Source organism: Ranitomeya variabilis, chromosome 6, assembly GCF_051348905.1.
Source record: "Ranitomeya variabilis isolate aRanVar5 chromosome 6, aRanVar5.hap1, whole genome shotgun sequence".
Taxonomy (NCBI): domain Eukaryota; kingdom Metazoa; phylum Chordata; class Amphibia; order Anura; family Dendrobatidae; genus Ranitomeya; species Ranitomeya variabilis.
In genome coordinates, this window is record NC_135237.1 from 51,569,897 (window position 1) to 51,590,140 (window position 20,244).

At 42.7% G+C, this 20,244-nt stretch overlaps 1 protein-coding gene across 1 annotated transcript in view; it reads left to right on the top strand.

Moving 5' to 3' along the window:
• The first annotated feature begins 971 nt into the window (after positions 1-971).
• Positions 972-20,244, top strand: part of JCAD (junctional cadherin 5 associated) — a 160,531-nt gene continuing 141,258 nt past the window's right edge. The window contains exon 1 of the mRNA XM_077268473.1: positions 972-1,095. The gene's annotated coding sequence lies outside the window, so the exon portion shown is untranslated. The remainder of the gene's footprint in view (positions 1,096-20,244) is intronic.

Here is a 20,244-nt window from a genome sequence, read left to right on the forward strand (position 1 = left end):
CGAGAAGATGGAGAAAAAAAGATTCTCCATCTACTCCATTGTGTCAGTGAACGGAAATCAGACTGCACTCAGATGTCATCCGAGTGCAGTCTAATGTTTTCCATTGACTCGCAAGCCAAGTTCGATCCGAATATCATATCAAACTCGGGCATGCAGCGATTTTTGAGTCGGACATGATGGACACCCCCATAGACTAACACTGGTGCGGGTGCTATCTCATGTTTTGTCTCGAAAATACAGTGATGAGCATGAACCCTTATTCTAAACTATTCCTTGCAAATTTAAGACGACAAACTGTTTCCGTATCTCATCTGTTTCCATATCCAGAATGGGAACTGTGATTAATGTGATAAATAAATAAAAAAGTGTCTGCTTACAAAACAAAGTTTGAGACGTTGAGTCATTTCTGCCCATTTGTAAAAAATCATTAGAGCAGCATTTTCCTTCAAATATCCTGTATTGGAATAGTGAGATATTATGAGGATGAGGATGACATAGGAATATATGTGATATATATATATATATATATATATATATATATATATATATATATATATATATTATACATTACTGTAAGGAGCATATCTCACATTAATAACCCTGCCTAAGCCGATGCAGCGGTGCTGAGTCAGATTTCACCGCGCTGACGAGGCGAGTCCAGCTCTGCCCCATTATTATTATTATTATTATGATTATTATTATATATATGCAATTTTTTGCATTTATTAAGGCTGATTCATAAAGTGCTGCGGTATATGTTGGCGCTATAGAAAAAAAATGATTGTTATTAAGTAGTCGATAGTCCATTGGATGAAAGTCAGTATCAAGACACTATGCTTTAAGGATATGTTGCACCCTAAATACATATCATAAGTAGGAGGAAACCCCAAACTTCAGTGTTTTGCACCTTTAAAACTTTCAGACTGGCTGTAAAATCATTAGGCTGTTGAGGGAACCTTATCCTTTTCCTAGTTGCTTTCCAAGTGACTGCATTTACTAGGCATGCTCAGCAGTAGCTTCATGCAGTGCTGGATTACAATTCTGTAGCTGCTGCACACCAAGTAGACAGGATGCAAGCATGGGGGGACTCACAAGGTAAGTCCTTGTCTTTTCCTTTAGTGTCTTTCCTAATGCAACCTCATTTCCTTGCTGCATAGATTGCATGAGAAGAAAACGTTTATGTCTTCAAAGTCATTGCAAGCCTGGGAAATGTAGAGCAGCAGAATCCACAGCAAAAAAAAAAAAAAAAGAAGCCAGTCAGCAGCTGCCTGTGATGAACTGAAGCTAAGTTTCTCCCTGGATTTTAGGCATGTTCCTTCTATTCCTGCAGGATATGTGACATGTCTGGTAAGAAATCCAATGTCACCCAGACTGTGACACTAAAACCTGCTCCCCACATCATGCACAAGGCTTAGGCTCAGTGGTGTGTCCATGTGTGTGCCTCTGGAGATAACCTTCAGTCCTACAGGAGCGAGTGACTATTGCTGAGATTCACACCATGTCCTGTCATTATACTGATTCTAGCAGATTATTGCTTTTTCTGTGGCTTTTGCAGGTACTTTTGTGTTGGGTGTATCATGCACTTTGCCGTTGGCTTTGCTTTGGATACTTAATTATGGCATTTTGTGCAGCTTCTTCACTAGAGGTGGGGTTCTGCCTCAGACATATCAGACATTTTTAGAGGCAAACTACTGTCCAGCTAGGATAGATCCGTAGCTGATCCTCTCTAGGCACGGATAGAGACGAGTTGTTTTGATTTACAGCAGAAGCGTATGATGTTGAAGAATGTCTGTCATGTTAATATTGACCAATTGCTGCATCGTCTACTTTAGTTGCAGGGTGTGCGACGCATCAGCCAGGATCTATCAGTTGTAGTATCTTCTAGTAACAGTCGGGCTGTGGGCGTTACAACGTACCAAGGTTATACAGCAGTTACATCAATGACCCTGTTCTGTGGTCAGGTGTAGAGTAAAAAGCTAGAATCTATATACAAGTCATCTATCAGTCCAATAATATATCAGTCCATCCATCTATCAGTCCATCCATCCATCAATCCATCCATCTATCAGTCCAATCATCTATCAGTCCATCCATCCATCAATCCATCCATCAGTCCATCCATCTATCAGTCCATCCATCTATCTGTCCATCCATCTATCAGTCCATCCATCTATCAGTCCATCCATCAGTCCATCCATCTATCAGTCGAATCATCCATCAGTCCATCCATCAGTCCATCCATCAGTCCTTCCCTCTATCAGTCCAATCATCCATCAGTCCATCCATCAGTCCATCCATCTACCAGTCCAATCATCCATCAGTCCATCCATCCATCAGTCCAATCATCCATCAGTCCATCCATCTATCAGTCCATCCATCTATCAGTCCATCCATCTATCAGTCCATCCATCTATCAGTCCATCCATCAGTCCATCCATCTATCAGTCCATTCATCTGTCCAACCAACCAGCCAACCAACCAACCACTTGACCAAAATCTGTGCTCTTGCTAAACTAAGTGCCTCCTAAAGTAATTTTCAGCTAGTAGTTCTATGTTACAGACATTTTTCAAGCAGATCATTTCATGGTCATTTGCAGAGTCAAGTCCATATAGAGTGATTTGTACACAATCTGTGTCAGTCTGTCCATCCATCCATCTGTCCAACCAAACATGGAATTGACCACCATGCAATAGCCCGTGTCCATGCAGATATAAGGTTCATCTGCAGGTCAATAGTGGTAAAATCCTGCGTTGCTGCATTATTGGAGCAGCAGCTACAGGGAGAAAATGAACTCATATCTTCTCTTCGCTTTCAGTCATAGGGGAGGTGTAGCGAGCCTTTACAGTAGCCACAGCTATGGAACCTGCGGTCACTTCTTCATCACTGCTATTGAACCAGGATGTCACCAGGGAATGGCAGTAACAGAATCTGTGGTAAGGGTCCGCACCATGGTGATCTCTTGTTTCGGGTGGAGGATAGAAGCTGAGCAAAAGTCACTGCAGGACCATTCTCCTTTGTTGTCCCATTTGACACTCTGCTAGGGCTGAAAGATCGATATTTGCAAGGGGCAATTATAGGTATTGGACAGCTTCCTTTAAATATTTCATGCTGTAACTGCAAAATAATAGTGGAATTGTGATAAGTCCATATAGAGTGTTTCACATACAATTTGTAGAAAGTATCCACCCATTTATCTGCCTAACCAATAATCCAAATAACCAAATATGCAACCAAGTAACTGAGAAACCAACTAACCAAACAACCATGGAACCAGATAACCAACCAACTAAACAACTATGCCATTAATGAATCAGGCATCCTATAGCCCCATGGCTGTACCCTCATCAAACTAAGTCATTCTAAAACAGTTGGTATCGGTGTCATAAGCCTATAGCGTTTCCCATAAATATGATTACAATGAATTCTTGCATCCATTTTTGTGTTTTTCTGTCCAACTAATCATCCAATCAATGAAACAATCAACCAGTCATTCTTTTATTCAGTCAACCAACCATACAATAGCCCAAGGACTGGACTGTAAATCCACTCTGACGTGAAATTTCAAAGCGAGTACACCGGCCTCATCAGTTCTAACAGATCTATTTAATGTATTCAGTTTGTATTGTGAAGTTTGGTGACAGATCCCTTTAATACTTGAAAGTTATACTTTAAAGGGAATCTGTCAGCAGGTTTTTGCTATTTAATCTTAGAGCACCATAATGTAGGGGCAAAGAGCCTAATTTTAGGGATGTATAACTTACTCAGCAGCTTGCTGTAATTTCAGTACAATTAGTGTTTTATCAGCAGGAGACTATCATTGCTGGACTAGAGCTTGCATGCCAGGCAGTCAGGCTAATCTTTGTAACCCCGCCCCCGCACCATTGATTGGCAGCTTGCTGATAATGTTCAGTGTACATAGCAAGCTGCCAATCAGTGGTGTGGGCGGGGTTATACAGGGCTCAGCATTTATAGCACTGCTACATCTACAACAGACAAAACAAGGATTTTATCAAAACTGCACCAAGCAGCCTAGTAAGTGATCCATGTCTGGAATCAAGCTCTCTGCCCTTACGTCATGCTGCTCTCAGATTCCATAGCAAAAAAAACTGCTGACAGATTCCTTTTAAAGTGTACTTTAAATATTTTTTTTTGTACCCTTTGCCCAGTTTGTAATGAACGTAGGGTAAATAGTTGTGTAAAAATGTTACCAATCGCTTTATTCCTGATTTTTCCTTCCGTTCCTTCAGTTGTACCCCATAACCCGTGTAGACGTAACCTACGACCTAAAGTCAATCTTGATGTGAGAGTCTTAGGAATACATAAAGAGAGCGACCTCCAGTCCACACTGAGGGTGTTGTGTAAAGGGATCCGTTCAACCAACCCCATGTCGTTACTATCCAACAACTCATTCAACCAACCGATCAACCATCTATCCTAAAGCTGTGTTCTTGTTTAAAGGGGTTGTCCGGGGCTTTAATACTGATGGCCTATCCTTAGGATAGGTCATCAATGTGTGATTTGTGGGAAGGCGACACCTGGTACCTCCGCCGATCAGCTGTTCCCAGTGTCGGCCGGTACTGCTCATTTGTGGAGCTGCACAGCACAGCTCTGTCGTGGGAGTAATGGGCGTTTTCGGGTACAGCACATCCACCCCCTAATGATCTGAATAGGGGGGGATGTGCAGTACACGGCCACGGCCACAATACAGTCGACGGAGCTGTGCTGCTTAGCTCCACAACTGAGCAGTACCGGCCGACACTGGGAACAACTGATCGGCGGAGGTGCCAGGTGTCGCACCCCCATCGATCCTACATTGATGACCTATCTGAAGGATAGGTCATCAATGTTAAAACCCGGGACAACCTCTTTAATTAAGCACTTCTTACAGAATCTCACAATTAACTCTCAATATATAATATCCTAACATTTCTGAGCAGACTGCCTTTTTTAGCATGCTGTAATATATTGAAAACTGATTTATCATTGAGGAGCATCTGCCACTGTTTTTATATAAAAATGAATGTTATAGTCTAATCTCTTCTCTATGCAGTATTGGGTTATAGGATATCTTACATTTTGCCTGTCCCGTTGCATCAGAACATTGGCTATGAATGGTGGAGCTTTTCGCTAAACACGTCTACAGAATGGAGTTAGTAGACTTCAGATTAGGAGCTTTGGCCAAAATGGTCAACATAAGGTCGATCAACGATCAACATGTCCTGGTTGATGGCTGAACAATGATAGTTCTACTAATGAGTAGTAAATGGGTGTTATTTCATATATTGCTTCAATAGAGAAGCTACAGGAAGAAAAATTAGCAAAAATTGTTGCGCTATTCTCAAAGATAATCATTTGGACGGGGCTGCGGGAGTTTTGGCTCGAGCTGATTGAGAAACCTACCCAAAGAACCCAAATAGAGGACACATTTACAGGTTTTTTCCACTTCTCGGATGCTTTTCTCATAGAGTGCATTTTCCAGAATGGATTCAATGGTTGCATTTCTTTTTAGATGCTTCTACCTGAAAAATTATGAAAAATGTTGCTGCAAATCTGCCTGCAGTGTGTAGAGGACACAGTAATGTGGGCACTTTTTATATAGCAGAGGCTCTGACTGGGAGTCTCCTTCCCAAACATTGACAGTATGCTGCACCCATAAAGAAGGGACAGAAGAATCGGTGGTTGTGAATACAAAGCACAGACCCCTCTTTCTCTACTAAAAACACGATCCCGGTAATTATAGCCTTGGGCTTTTAGAATGTTTTGAGTTGTCACATCTGAGTATTGCAGCAAATTGCAGGGGTTTTTATCTAGCTCAGATAATCTCGGAGGGACCTCGTGTCACCTAACTGCACCAATTTCACTTATTAAGCAGCAGGTTGCAAGGAGACCTTCGTATTAGAGTGGATTCAATCAGCTATTGCTGCTTTGAATTGCATTTTAGTTGTATTGCAAATTTCAGAATTTGATTTTTCATTTATAAACTTTTTTTTTAGGGATATTTTCACTGCTGGGGAGATTTTGATATGACTTCATGTGCGTTCATTCAAGACCTAGAGGAGTTTCCATCTATAAAGTGAGAGGCACAACTCTTCAGCCCACCCAGAAGTAGGAACCCTTGAAATACTGTAAAAGAGAGGTTGTTTAAGGAGACTTTAATTTTAGAATTGCCATGATCTCCATATCAAGCCCACTGATACTAAGCAATTAACATAAACCCTGTATTTACTGCATGAAGCCACTTTACTGTGGTTCTAACATGACCTGAATTATACGTACACCATATTCAGCTAGTTCTTCCTTTTCAGGGCTAGATAAAGGTTGATGGGGGTAGCGATGTGGGTGGTGGTGAGTGCAGCGCCCCAGAGTCCTGGTCGTTGCAGTACTGTAGCTCCGCCACTAAGGGGGGCTATGGTACGTCTGATGGCACTGAAGGAGTTCATCTGACCAGGTATCACAGACACCAATACATTTCACAGTCTGGCCTCCAGGGGGAGCCTATTTATTAGGCCACTCCTCACAATCTGGTAAAACTGGGGGTTAGGCAGGAAGTTAGTAGAAAAAAGCTGACTGGGTTGCAACCAGGCAACACCTTGTGGCAGAGGGTGTCGTAGGGGAAGATTCAGAGGGGTCCCTGTCAGGGGTGGGATCCTGACAGAGGCCTAGCAACCAGAGAGAACGTTACGGGACCGCGCCTGCACGATATAGCGGCGGTACCCTAAGAAAGGACAAGAAGCGAGGTTTATTGTGCTGAGTGAGAAACGAGATCAACGCAACAAGGAGAATACCAGTAGGAGTCGTGCTGTAAGACGAGGCAACATCCTACTGAGGCGCATAACCGGTGGCCGGAACGCCGAGGAAGTATAGAGCTCCAGGCCAAACTTCAAACCTACGGCAGGACAGTCAGTTATAGGCGGGCTGTCTCATCCAATTCACCTAGGAAGACACAGGGGGGTAACAACAGGAGTGGGGCGACGCTAGAGTCCCGGAAGAGCTCCGAGCCTCCCCGTCATACGGGTGCGACCTAACCATAAGATCTGGGGGACGTGGAAGAACATCAGAATCGAGTTGTGAGGGAACACGAGAAACAGACACAACAGTTGTGGGGACTATCCCGTGGTGCTCAGCAGGGTAGGACTACAACACACAAGCGCTAGAAGGTAGGCACAGATTTCCACCTGCAAAGGGAACTCTGGATGTGCCATCGGACCGACCAGGCGCAGCCCAGTTAACCGTATTCCGGATTGAGGACCCTGAAGCCTTCAGTAAAGAGGTAAAGAGACTGCAACCTGGTGTCCTCGTTATTTACTGCACCGCACTACCACCACCATCCACACCTTTCATTGGGCGCCCCTCAGCAGGGTCACGGACCGGGTCTAGCCACCGTGACAACCCCAGAGCAGAGACTCAGAGGCCCGGTACTGGGTACCCCTCGGCCCTGCGGCAGTGGGGGCGCTGCATGACCACCTAGATTTTCAAGATGGAAGAGATCTCAGGGCACATGCACCCCTACAAATCAGCCCTGTAGATAGCCAGCATTACAGCTCTCATACCTTTCATTAAAAAGGTGGTCCGAAGTCCAAATTAGTTTTAATCCTAAATCCCTATCTATTTAGTGCCATAATCTAACTATTTTCTAATATATTTGAATTAAAAATTCCCTATCATGGGTTTACTGCGACAGAATGGGGCCATAAGACCACAAAGTCTGATTTCACATACTCCTGCACTGATTAGAAGCACGTCTCCTTCTTATTAAATGGTGGAAGTTTCTGTTAGCAGTGCAGGGGTTAAACTGTTCAGCTTAGAATCTCTGAAGCCTCCCTTCATGAATGATCTCAGCTGTTCAGTATTGGCCACTCCCCTCTGCTATATACACTCACCTCTGGCAATGTGGATTGCCAGTGTTAAGTGTTGTACTGCCCGGTGTGGAGTGGAGGAGTCGGTTGTTGGTAAATACGTTTGGAGTATTGTTCTGTGACTGTTGCTTGGACATTTTGGCTGTTTTCAAATCATCTTCTTCTCCTATTTAGTTTGTTTCCCTCTGTTGTCTATAAGTGCATATTTGAATGATTGGTATTTTTCCTAGCATTAGGGACAAGGAAGGAGCCCCTGGCCCTGGGTAATCTGACAGCAGAGTCATGACACTACCCTATTCTAACTACAATGTCCAACTGCTTTTTATTTTTTTTTCACTTCCTTTTTGATGATGCTTCATTCGAGAACCCCCAGTTAATTCTGGGATTCTCAAACTATAATAGCCATTTCTCAGCCCAAGCCTCCAGTTTAGGCTACTTTCACACTAGCGTCGTGCACTGCACATCGCAATGCGTCATTGTGGAGAAAAAACGCATCCTGCAAAGTTGTCTGCAGGATGCGTTTTTTCCCCATAGACTAACATTACCGACGCATTGCGACGCAGTGCCACACGTTGCAACTGTCGTGCGACGGTTGCGTCGTGTTTTGGGGCACCGCCGCCACAAAAAAAGTTACATGTAATGTTTTTTGTGCGTTGGGACCGCCCCCTCCACCCCGGACCTTACAATGAAGCAGCGGAAGCGTCTTAAGACTGCTTCCGCTGCCAACGTTGGGCATTTTCTTAACAGTATGCGTCGGTACGTCGGGCCGACGCAGCGCAACGGCCCCGTACAGACGCTAGTGTGAAAGCAGCCTAATATATATTTTTTGTATCATTAAATTATCCTCTTCTGTGTTGATTACCATGCAGAGTTTACTATCATCTGCAAATATTGAAATTCTACTCTATAGCTCTGGCAAAAATTAAGAGACCACTGCAAAATGTTCAGTTTGTCTGATTTTTCTCTTTATAGGTATATTTTTGAGTAAAATGTAAATTGTTCTTTTAGTCTATAAACTTCTGACAACATGTCTCCGAATTTCCAAGCAATACATTTTGTATTTTTTTTCTGTAAAGGAGAAATGGTCAAAAAATTTTAAAAACCAGTGCTTTCAGACCTCAAATAATGCAAAGAAAACAGGTTCATAATCATTTAGAAACAACAATACTAAAGTTTTACCTCAGGAAGAGTTCAGAAATCAATATTTTGTGGAATAACCATGATTTTTAATCACAGCTTTCATGCGTCTTGGCATGCTTTCCACCAGTCTTTCACACTGCTTCTGGCGCAAAAATGTAAGCAGTTCTTCTTTGTTTGATGGCTTGTGACTATCCATCATCCTCTTGATTACATTCCAGAGGTTTTCAATGGGGTTCAGGTCTGGAGATTGGGTTGCCCATGACAGGGTTTTGATGTGGTGGTCTCTTAATTTTTGCCAGAGCTGTATATGACCTCTACAAGGTCATTAGTAAATATGTTAGAAAAGAAGAAGGCCCAAAACTGATCTTTGTGGTACTCAACTGTTAACTGTGACAGAATCCATGTTTGTTCTATAAATAACCACCCATTGTTTCTCATCACTGAGCTATTTGTTAGCCCAAATACACATATTTTTCCCTAGTTTTTCCCATTGCTCTTATTTTATGAACCAATTGTTTATATGGTACTGAAAAGTCCAGATAGAGGACATACATGGCCTTACACTGGTTCAGCCAGGAACTTACCTTCTAGAAGCTGATCATATTATTTATTATTATTATTATTTATTTATATTACACCATTAATTCCATGGTGCTGTACATGAGAAAGGGGTTACATACAGGGTTATAGATATCGTTTACAGTAAACAGGTTTAAAGTGACGGACTGGTACAGAGGGGAGAGGACCCTGTCATTGCGGACTTACATTCTATGGGATAGTGGGGAAGAGACAGAAGGTAGGGGTGAGGCGGCGGCTCTAGCAGTGGTGAGGCGGCGGCTCTGGCGGTGGTGAGGCAGATTATTAGTGTGACAGTATAGATCCCTCTTAACCCCTTCATGACCGTAGGTAATTTTGTTTTCGTTTTTTGCTCCCCTTTTCCCAGAGCCATAACTTTATTTTTCCGTCAATATGGCCATGTGAGGGCTTGTTTTTTGCTGGACGAGTTGTACTTTTGGAAAAGTGAAAACTTGAGGGCACTACTAAATATTAAAGGGGATCACTGACCATACACCAATGCATCTGAACAAGAAAAACCAAGAAAAAGTAGTGTGTAGAAAGGTCATGATCAACCCCACAATAGAAACCACAATAATTAATGGAAAAAAATTGAAATTTTTATTAATGCTAACAATACACACAAAAGACAAAAATTAAAAACAATTAAAAAAGCCAAGAATTGGCCATATGAAAACACCACCCAAGGTCCATGTGATGACCTAAAGCTAACCCCCTCCAATGTTCTAGGCAAAAGGGTATATAACCAATAAGAAAATAAATCATCAATCAACACCTCTGGTTTGTAAGCTACACATTTAGTGGCTATAATGATATACACACATGCTATTGTACAGTATTATAGTATCAAATAAGGACAATAATGCAAGCCCATCAGAAATGACCAAATGAAAACTAAAGAAACCAATATGTTAACAACAAAGTGAAAAAAGTAAAAATAAATAAAAAATTCAAACCAAATAGGTGAAACTATGCAAATGACAGAAAAACTGTCACAATAATCATGTAGCAATGCTGAAATGGACAAAGGAATGTCCAAAAGGACAAAGCATGGAGCATAGAAAGTGCTCTAATCCAGATAATAAAATGCCAATGGGCTACAAACCAGTGAAGAAGGTGGATCACATATTCAGAGGATCATAAAGAAAAAAACCTAATGCCAGCATGATGAAGAGGGCCCCCCGCGTATTGCCACGTGACAGCGTGGCTTCCTCAGGGGACAAGTGGAAGTTGTAGTTTTGCACGACATCATTGGTTTTAACATATTGTGTCCTGGAAAACGGAAAAAAAAATCCAAGTGCAGTGAAATTGCAAAAAAAGTGCAATTCCACACTTGTTTTTTGTTTTGCTTTTTACTGTGTTCTCTAAATGCTAAAACTGACCTGCCATTATGATTCTCCAGGTCATTACAAGTTCATAGACACCAAACACGTCTAGGTTCTTTTTTTATCTAAGCAGTGAAAAAAAATTCCAAAGTTTGTTAAAAAAAAAAATGGCGCCATTTTCTGATACCTGTAGAGTCTCCATTTTTTGTGATCTCGGGTTGGGTGAGGGCTTATTTTTTGCTTGCTGAGCTTCCATTTTTAAAGATATCATATTGGTGCAGATACAAGCTTTTGATCGCCCGTTATTGCATTTCAATGCAATGTTGCCTAAGTAAAAAAACGTAATTCTGGTGTTTTTTTGTTTTTTTTTGTTACGCCGTTTAGCGATCAGGTTGATTTTTTTCCATATTGATAGAGCAGGCGATTTTGAACTCGGCAATACCAAATATGTGTATGTTTGATTTTTTTTATTGTTATATTTTGAATGGGGCAAAAGGGGGTCTTGAACTTTTTATACAGCTTTGGCAAAAATGAAGAGACCACCACATCAAAACCCTGTCATGGGCAGCCCAATCTCCAGACCTGAACCCCATTGAAAAGCTCTGGAATGTAATCAAGGGGATGGTTGATAGTCACAAGCCATCAAACAAAGAAGAAATGCTTACATTTTTGCACCAGAAGCCGTGTTATTGACTGGTGGAAAGCATGCCAAGACGTATGAAAGCTGTGATTAAAAATCATGGTTATTCCACAAAATATTGATTTCTGAACTCTTCCTGAGTTAAGCATTAGTATTGTTGTTTCTAAATGATTATGAACAGCTGACATGCGCCGGAAAAGATGTGGGCTCACTGCCGGGGGCCACATCAAAGGGAGCATGTCTGACATCGGCGTATTATTACACCCGATGTCAGAAAGGGGTTAAACCCATGTTGATGTTGGGCCATCATGAGGTTATTTTAATTTAAATACTCCAGGATAATATGTCTTAGAAAATCTTCAAAGATTGTGCCCAGTAGAGGTTAAACTTACTGGCTTATAATTTCCAGGCTAAGTTTCTGTCTCCTTTGTGAATATTGGCTCCACATTGGCGATATAACAGATCTGTGGTACACACCCTGTGTTTATGGAATCCTTGAATATTAGAGATAATGGTCTTTCTATCATGGTACTTAATTCATGCAATACTAAGGAGTGTTTGCCATTCGGGCCTCATGATTATTGTTTTTGAAGTGACGCCATATATCCTGACATCCTGCTGGGTCACGAAGGTGGCATTTAATGGAGAATTTAGAGAATCCCTAATCATAAGAATTTAACAGCAGCATCTAAATGGTTAACAGCAGTATTGAGAGCTTAGCTCTAGTCACTGCTAGTAGAGACAGATGCTGGCTTCATAACGTAGCCAGCATTTACTGTGTGTGGAATGGGCTTCTGGTCCCACCCCACACAATCCAAACCACTCTACAGTGTTACTGAGGTTGACTTTTTAGGCAATAATTTCAGGGCAGCCGAGGTGGAATTCAAATTTTTAAGAATAGGTTCATTGGAAGCCATGCCACTTTTCAGATTACGCCCCTTCTTCAGACCTCTCCCAGTTACTCCCCCCTTCCTTGCCCTTAAAAGAAAATGGTAGCCAAAATTAAATACACATTTTCCTGCAGTCCAATATAACATCACAAATGACACAGTGGTACCTCCGAGTACAGATAATGTATTAGGTGTTGCACAAGTATTTCATTATTACAGAATCTACACAAATTACACAGCAACCTATGGTCAGACTCTCATTTTTCTGCCCTCCATCAAATACAAACTATGAATATTCCTAACATAAATACAGAAGCACTAACCGTTATCTTGTGAGACAGCACAATACTTTATTATCATAGCGATGTATCACATTTTTCTGACAATTTATGGATTGCTACATTTTGTACAGGATCAGAACCGATAACAATATAGGATTACAGAACCACCACCAGTACAGAAATACAGTCTCATAAACATCAGCACAGAAATACATCACCAGAACCATCATCAGTACATGAATACATCACCATAACCATCATCAGTGCAGGAACACAGCACTAGAACCACCAGCAGTAAATTACGGTAATACATCACCAGAACCACCGTCAATACATGAATACATTGCCAAGCTTAGGGCAGCGATCAATTGCAATGTCAAATCAACACCATATACCTTCGTATAGCATGCACTTAGAACTACTTACAATGGCAAGCAGATATTGGAAGTTTTATTAACAGCCATCATCAGACTGCGGGACACTCAGGAGCCAAAGTACTAACTGGATGAAGTTCAATAACAGCATAATTATAATGTCCCTGAATAAAAATATGTGCCCTACGCTATTCCCCTGAATAAATTAATGCCTCACACTGTGCTCCCACATTCTCCCTCTAATGGTACATTGCCTCTACACCGTCCTTTCCTATAAAATACTGGCTGCACACCATCCCCCCTTATGAACTCTTACCACAACACTGTTGGCCCTAATTAGCTATAACCGCCACACCGTCCAACCTATTTTAGCTGTAATTGCCACACTGTCTGCCCTTTTTAGCTATAACCAACACAATGTACTGCCCCTATGAACTATAATTGCCACACTGTCCTCCCTTATGAACTACAGTGTTGCAGGCTGCTTATGATTGGTCAGCATCATACAGGAGGAAGAAGTGCACGCTCTGAGTGAAAAATGTCTGAGAACACCCACTTGGACTAAAAAAAAAAAACTTATTAGGTGCCAAATACTTTGATTGTTTATATCTCCACAACAGAGAGACAAAATAAAAAAAATAAAATGAAATATTTTAATCTGCTTATCAGCTACTATTACATCCTATGCCCAGTTTAAAATGAAAAATTTGGTGAAAGTTCCTCTTTAATACTGTCCCTCAAAGATCCATCTGTTTACTTGGAAGTGGACAGCTACTATGTTGTACCCCCTGACCCTATGATCTTGCATTGCTCTTTACGCTGTATGTTTCTATCCGACTTTGTCCTGCGTTGCTAGACCACAGCACTGAAGGTCACAGAGGAAGATGGTGAGTGACCTGTGAGATCTGAATGTCTCCAGCCCTCACACAGATTTATCTTCAGCATACCTTTCAATGTTTAATTATTTATTTCCAGAAATGTGTTGTGTTTTATGTGCCTGTGAGTAGAGTTTCTAAGTTAAAGGTGTATTCCCATCTCCAAGATCATATCCCAATATGTGGTAGGTGTAATAATAATATTAGCAAACACCTACAATTAGAAATGTAGTATAGTTCTTCTGATTAGCTATGTCGCTTACCAAATTGCAGTAGCTTAGATATCCATGGTTACGACCACTAACAACTAACTAACTATCACTGTATGAGTGGTCGTAACCGTGGATACTTAAGCTACTGCAATGCCCTGCACATGAGGTAAACGACATATCAAATCAGATTCATTGTCAGGTTTTATTTTTTTTTTTTTTTTTAGCACTGGAGTCATACCTCTAATCTTACATCACTGACCATAGCCCAGCCAACATCTTCACCTTTTTATCGGCATAGCTCAGGGCCGGACTGGGACTAAAATTCAGCCCTGGCATTTGAAGTTACGCAGGCCCACTTGTCACATGGTGACTGTATAATATCTTTGTACACTTGTAGGCAGGGCCGGTTTTAGGCAAAGTGGGGCCCTAGGCAAAGTTTAAAATGGGTCCCCAAATGCTAACATATTGCACATCACACAGAAGCCTTTCTGTTGTATTTACGTGCGCTGAGTTCAGGCCGCTAAACGAGTTTGATCGACAATACTGAAGTTGTTCAACGCTTGTTTCCCGGCCTCTTTCCACCAGCTGAGGAATAATGATGAGACAGAACGATCACTAATAGATCACCATACAGTATCATGTTTTCAGCAGCACATCTACAGTTTACACTGGCAATGTGCTGCTGACAACAAGGCTTTTTGTTCCAGCAAAAACAATCCGAATATGCAGCATTTTACTTGTTTAGTAAAATACACCCCATAGTCCTCCATATATTATAATGTGCTCCATAGTCCTCCATATAGTATAATACACTCCCTATAGTCCTCCATATATTAAAATACACTGCTCAGTCCTCCACATAGTATAATACACTCCTCATAGTCCTCCATATAGCATAATACAATCCTCATAGTCCTCCATATAGCATAATACAATCCTCATAGTGCTCCATATAGTATAATGCACCGCCACAGTCATCCATGTAGTACAATTCACTTCCCATAGTATAATGCACCCCATAGTTCTTCATATAGTATAACGTATTCCCCATAGTCCTCGATACAGTATAATGCAGCCCACATATAGTATAATGCAGCCACCCCAGAGTATAATGCAGCCACCCCAGAGTATAATGCAGCCACCCCACAGAGTATAATGCAGCCACCCCAGAGTATGTAACCCCCATAGAATATAATACAGCCCACCTCCCCATAATATATAATGTAGCCCCCCATAGAATATAACGCAGCCTCCCCCATAGAATATAATATACCCCCACAATAGTATATAACACAGCCACATAGTACATAACATGGCCTCCCCCATAGAATATAATATACTCCCCATAGTATATAGCAAAGCCCGCATATTATATAGCACAAACCGCATAGTATACAGCACAGCCTGCATACTATAGCACAGCTCGCGTAGTAGATAACACAGCCCACACAGCAGTATTCAGCACAGACCACACAGTAGTATACAGCACAGACCACACAGTAGTATACAGCACAGCCCACGTAGAAGTATACAGCACAGTCCACACAGTAGTATACAGCACAGCCCACAGAGTAATATATACAGCACAGCCCACAAAGTAATATATACAGCACAGCCCACAAAGTAATATATACAGCACAGCCCACAGAGAACTATATACAGCACAGCTCACAGAGAACTATATACAGCACAGCCCACAGAGAACTATATAAGGCACAGCCCAGAGTACTATATACAGCACAGCCCAGAGTACTATATAAAGCACAGCCCAGAGAGTACTATATACAGCACAGCCCAGAGAGTACTATATACAGCACAGCCCACAGAGTACTATATACAGCACAGCCCACAGAGTACTATATACAGCACAGCCCACAGAGTACTATACACAGCACAGCCCACAGAGTACTATATACAGCACAGCCCACAGAGTACTATATACAGCACAGGCCACAGAGTACTATATACAGCACAGCCCACAGAGTACTATATACAGCACAGCCCACAGAGAACTATATACAGCACACAGTAGTATACAGCACAGAGCACAGCCCACAGAGAGCTATATACAGCCCACAGCAGTATACAGCACAGAGCACAGCCCACAGAGAACTATATACAGCCCACAGTAGTATACAGCACAGAGCACAGCCCACAGAGAGCTATATACAGCCCACAGCAGTATACAGCACAGAGCACAGCCCACAGAGAACTATATACAGCCCACAGTAGTATACAGCACAGAGCACAGCCCACAGAGAACTATATACAGCCCACAGCAGTATACAGCACAGAGCACAGCCCACAGAGAACTATATACAGCCCACAGCAGTATACAGCACAGAGCACAGCCCACAGAGAACTATATACAGCCCACAGCAGTATACAGCACAGAGCACAGCCCACAGAGAACTATATATAGCACAGAGCACACAGTAGTATACAGCACAGAGCACAGCCCACAGAGAGCTATATACAGCCCACAGCAGTATACAGCACAGAGCACAGCCCACAGAGAACTATATACAGCCCACAGCAGTATACAGCACAGAGCACAGCCCACAGAGAGCTATATACAGCCCACAGCAGTATACAGCACAGAGCACAGCCCACAGAGAACTATATACAGCCCACAGTAGTATACAGCACAGAGCACAGCCCACAGAGAGCTATATACAGCCCACAGCAGTATACAGCACAGAGCACAGCCCACAGAGAACTATATACAGCCCACAGTAGTATACAGCACAGAGCACAGCCCACAGAGAGCTTTATACAGCCCACAGCAGTATACAGCACAGAGCACAGCCCACAGAGAACTATATACAGCCCACAGCAGTATACAGCACAGAGCACAGCCCACAGAGAACTATATACAGCTCACAGCAGTATACAGCACAGAGCACAGCCCACAGAGAACTATATACAGCCCACAGTAGTATACAGCACAGAGCACAGCCCACAGAGAACTATATACAGCCCACAGCAGTATACAGCACAGAGCACAGCCCACAGAGAACTATATATAGCACAGAGCACACAGTAGTATACAGCACAGAGCACAGCCCACAGAGAACTATATACAGCCCACAGCAGTATACAGCACAGAGCACAGCCCACAGAGAACTATATACAGCCCACAGCAGTATACAGCACAGAGCACAGCCCACAGAGAACTATATACAGCCCACATCTCTTCTCTTCCTCCCCTCACCTCCTCCGAGAATGGCCCCACAGTCCAGAAAAAAAAAGAACTCTCCTCACCTCTCCTCGTGCCCAGCGTTGCTTCCTGGTTCCTGCTCCTGTCTCAGCAGCTGCAGTCTGCCCGGGACACAGCAGGTGCGCGATGATATGACATCATCGCGCACCCGCAGTGTCAGAGGCAGAGCGGGGAATGATGGGAGAGGAGCGTCTGTAGACGCTCTCTCCTCCATCATTGCATTCAACTGTACCGGCGTCTATACGCCGGTATAGTTGAATGCGACGGTGGGGGCGGCGGATTGAGCGGCCCACCACTGGCACCGGCCCTTCTGGCATTTGCCAGAAGTGCCCTATGGCCAGTCCGGCCCTGGCGTAGCTACAGTCCCGCGGTGACATCTTGTGACCGCATCTTCTGGAAATCAGTCACAAGCTCTCAATGCAGGTTTTTTGGAACCAGAACGAGACTTTCACAGATTTGCATTGAAAAGTGGCCTCCGGCTCGCTCCAGTAAACACTGGAGTCATCCATAAGGTCACAACTTGCTGCAGACCGATGGGAGCGGTGGCGATAAAAGGTGGAGATGGCGGTGGGTGAGTATAATACTAGGGTCAGGGACCTTAAATTAGAAGCACCACTCCAGCTTGGCAATGAAAGAAACCTGCTGGAGTGGTGCTTTAACAGCCACAGCTGAAGGGACCAAAGCTGATAGCAAGTTCAGGTGCAGTGGCATGTAAAAGTTTGGGCACCCCTAGTCAAAATTACTATTATTGTTAAAGGGAATCTGTCACCCCATTTTTCGCCTATAAGCTGCGGCCACCGCCATCAGGGGCTTATCTACAGCATTCTGTAATGCTGTAGATAAGCCCCCCCCCCCCCCCCGATGTAACCTGAAAGAGGAGAAAAACAAGTTAGATTATACTCCCAGGATTTTCTGTGGGCATTTCTTTAGGAAGCTCTGCATTATTACCCTCTGAGCCCCACACCCTTGGTAAAGACCATAAAAGTTAGTGCTAAAAAAGGCCCATATCTCTGGAACCATTTGGCAGATTTAAATAGAACAGACAAACAAAAAAAAAAGGAATACCTAGGGGAAAAGCAGGAATAACATATGAGCAAAAGCTGTATTCTTTTGACCTAGTGACCTTGTCCTCTTTAAATTACCTTTTGTTATTTATAGTGGGGTGTTTATATGACAGAGGAGCCAATGGGCCACCATGGACTACCATAGCTAAGGTACGACTATAGTCCCTCTGCACCCTAAAATGATACCCCTTGTGGATCTCTAAAGTATAAAGAAGAGATTATCTGTCATGTTCCCTGCATGTGGAAGAGTGGTGGACTGTACTGTCACGTTCCTACTCCTGAAGCCACCGATCGCATCGTGTGTATAATGTCATGTGTTTTATACATATGATGTGTTATATGAAATGTGAACTAGGTACTGGGGTTTTAGTGCATATTGTGAATAGACTGTGATATGGTTGTGTACAGTATAGGGTAGAGATATAGAGTAAGATCTAGGACATAAGGGCAATAGCTTTAGTACATACTGATATGAGAGAGTAAGTAGTAGGTGTAATATACAGTATTTACTTCAAAATGTTTGGAGGAGTTCTGCCAGCTACATTCTGTAGGGACAGACATAGTTAAAGGTTGGGACTAGCCCACAGTGGGAGGGACCTGATCCAGTAAAGAAGGATTGCTTCCAGGTAGTGACTCAGATAGGGAAATACAGTAGCCAATGCCAAGTTCAAGTGTAGTGGGATGCTAGTTTAAAAAAGTATCTATTATTCATGGCAGAATGCCTTACCAGAATCCCTTGCGGACATTCCTGCAACGTCCGGAGATCATGGCTCGGTATGGGTACTATAGAGAGTGCCTTATCCTCTGGCATACAGCGGGCCATAGACGTGGACCGCGAGAAGGAAAGTTAAGGAATCCCAGGTGGACTGCGGGACTGGGCGGGAAATCCCAGGGCCTGAGGGAGCCAGTGAATGTGGGGATAGTCCAAGAGGAACACATAGCGATGCTGTGTTAAGGAAACAAGGAACGGGAACTGTGGTGCCCAATACTACAGGTTGCAATCTGATGAACTGTCCAGTAAACTTTTGGTTGTTGAAATGAACCGGGTGACCCTTGATCAGTGTGATCCACACCACACATGATAACACATTGGCATTATAGAGCAGCAGCTCGTCCTTAGCTACTTTACACATGTTATTTTAGTTTTTAAAAGTGGTTTCCCATAATTGTAAGTTATTTACTATCCATGCGATAGCAGATAACTTGCTAATCTCTTTTGGTTGGGACCCCCAGCGATTCCAAGAACAGAGCTTCATTGTGAATAGAAATCCTGGAAGTACTACAGTACGCAGTACTCAGCTTTGACTGACAGTCCCATAGACAATGACTGGAGTCGAGGTCGAGCATGTGCACCACCACTCCATACCATACAGGGCTCTGCATAACCTCAGGGTCATTGGGGATCAGCGCTGGGATGGGGGATAACTTGTGATATTGGAAAACCCCTCTAATAATTTATCCATAGAAGAGACTTATTTTTTATAACTATTTTTTGGGTTGGGATAGGGTTTATTGCACACATTTGGCAGCGGGGTGTGTGTGCAGTGAATGGGAGTTATTGCTCTAAGTGTCTGAAAGGCAGATGATTGTAGATCTCAGGTTTAAAAAAAAGCCAAAATGGAAAGATAACCAATGTCGCAGGATAATTACCCCCAAACTTTCCTGAGATTTATTGTCTTTAAATGTTTTGGGTTCATAAGCATCTAAAACATCTGAATGTGAGTGTATGAGAGTTATTACTGAATTATGTGTTGTCTATTGTCTATGTGCAGGCATTTAATATGAAATAT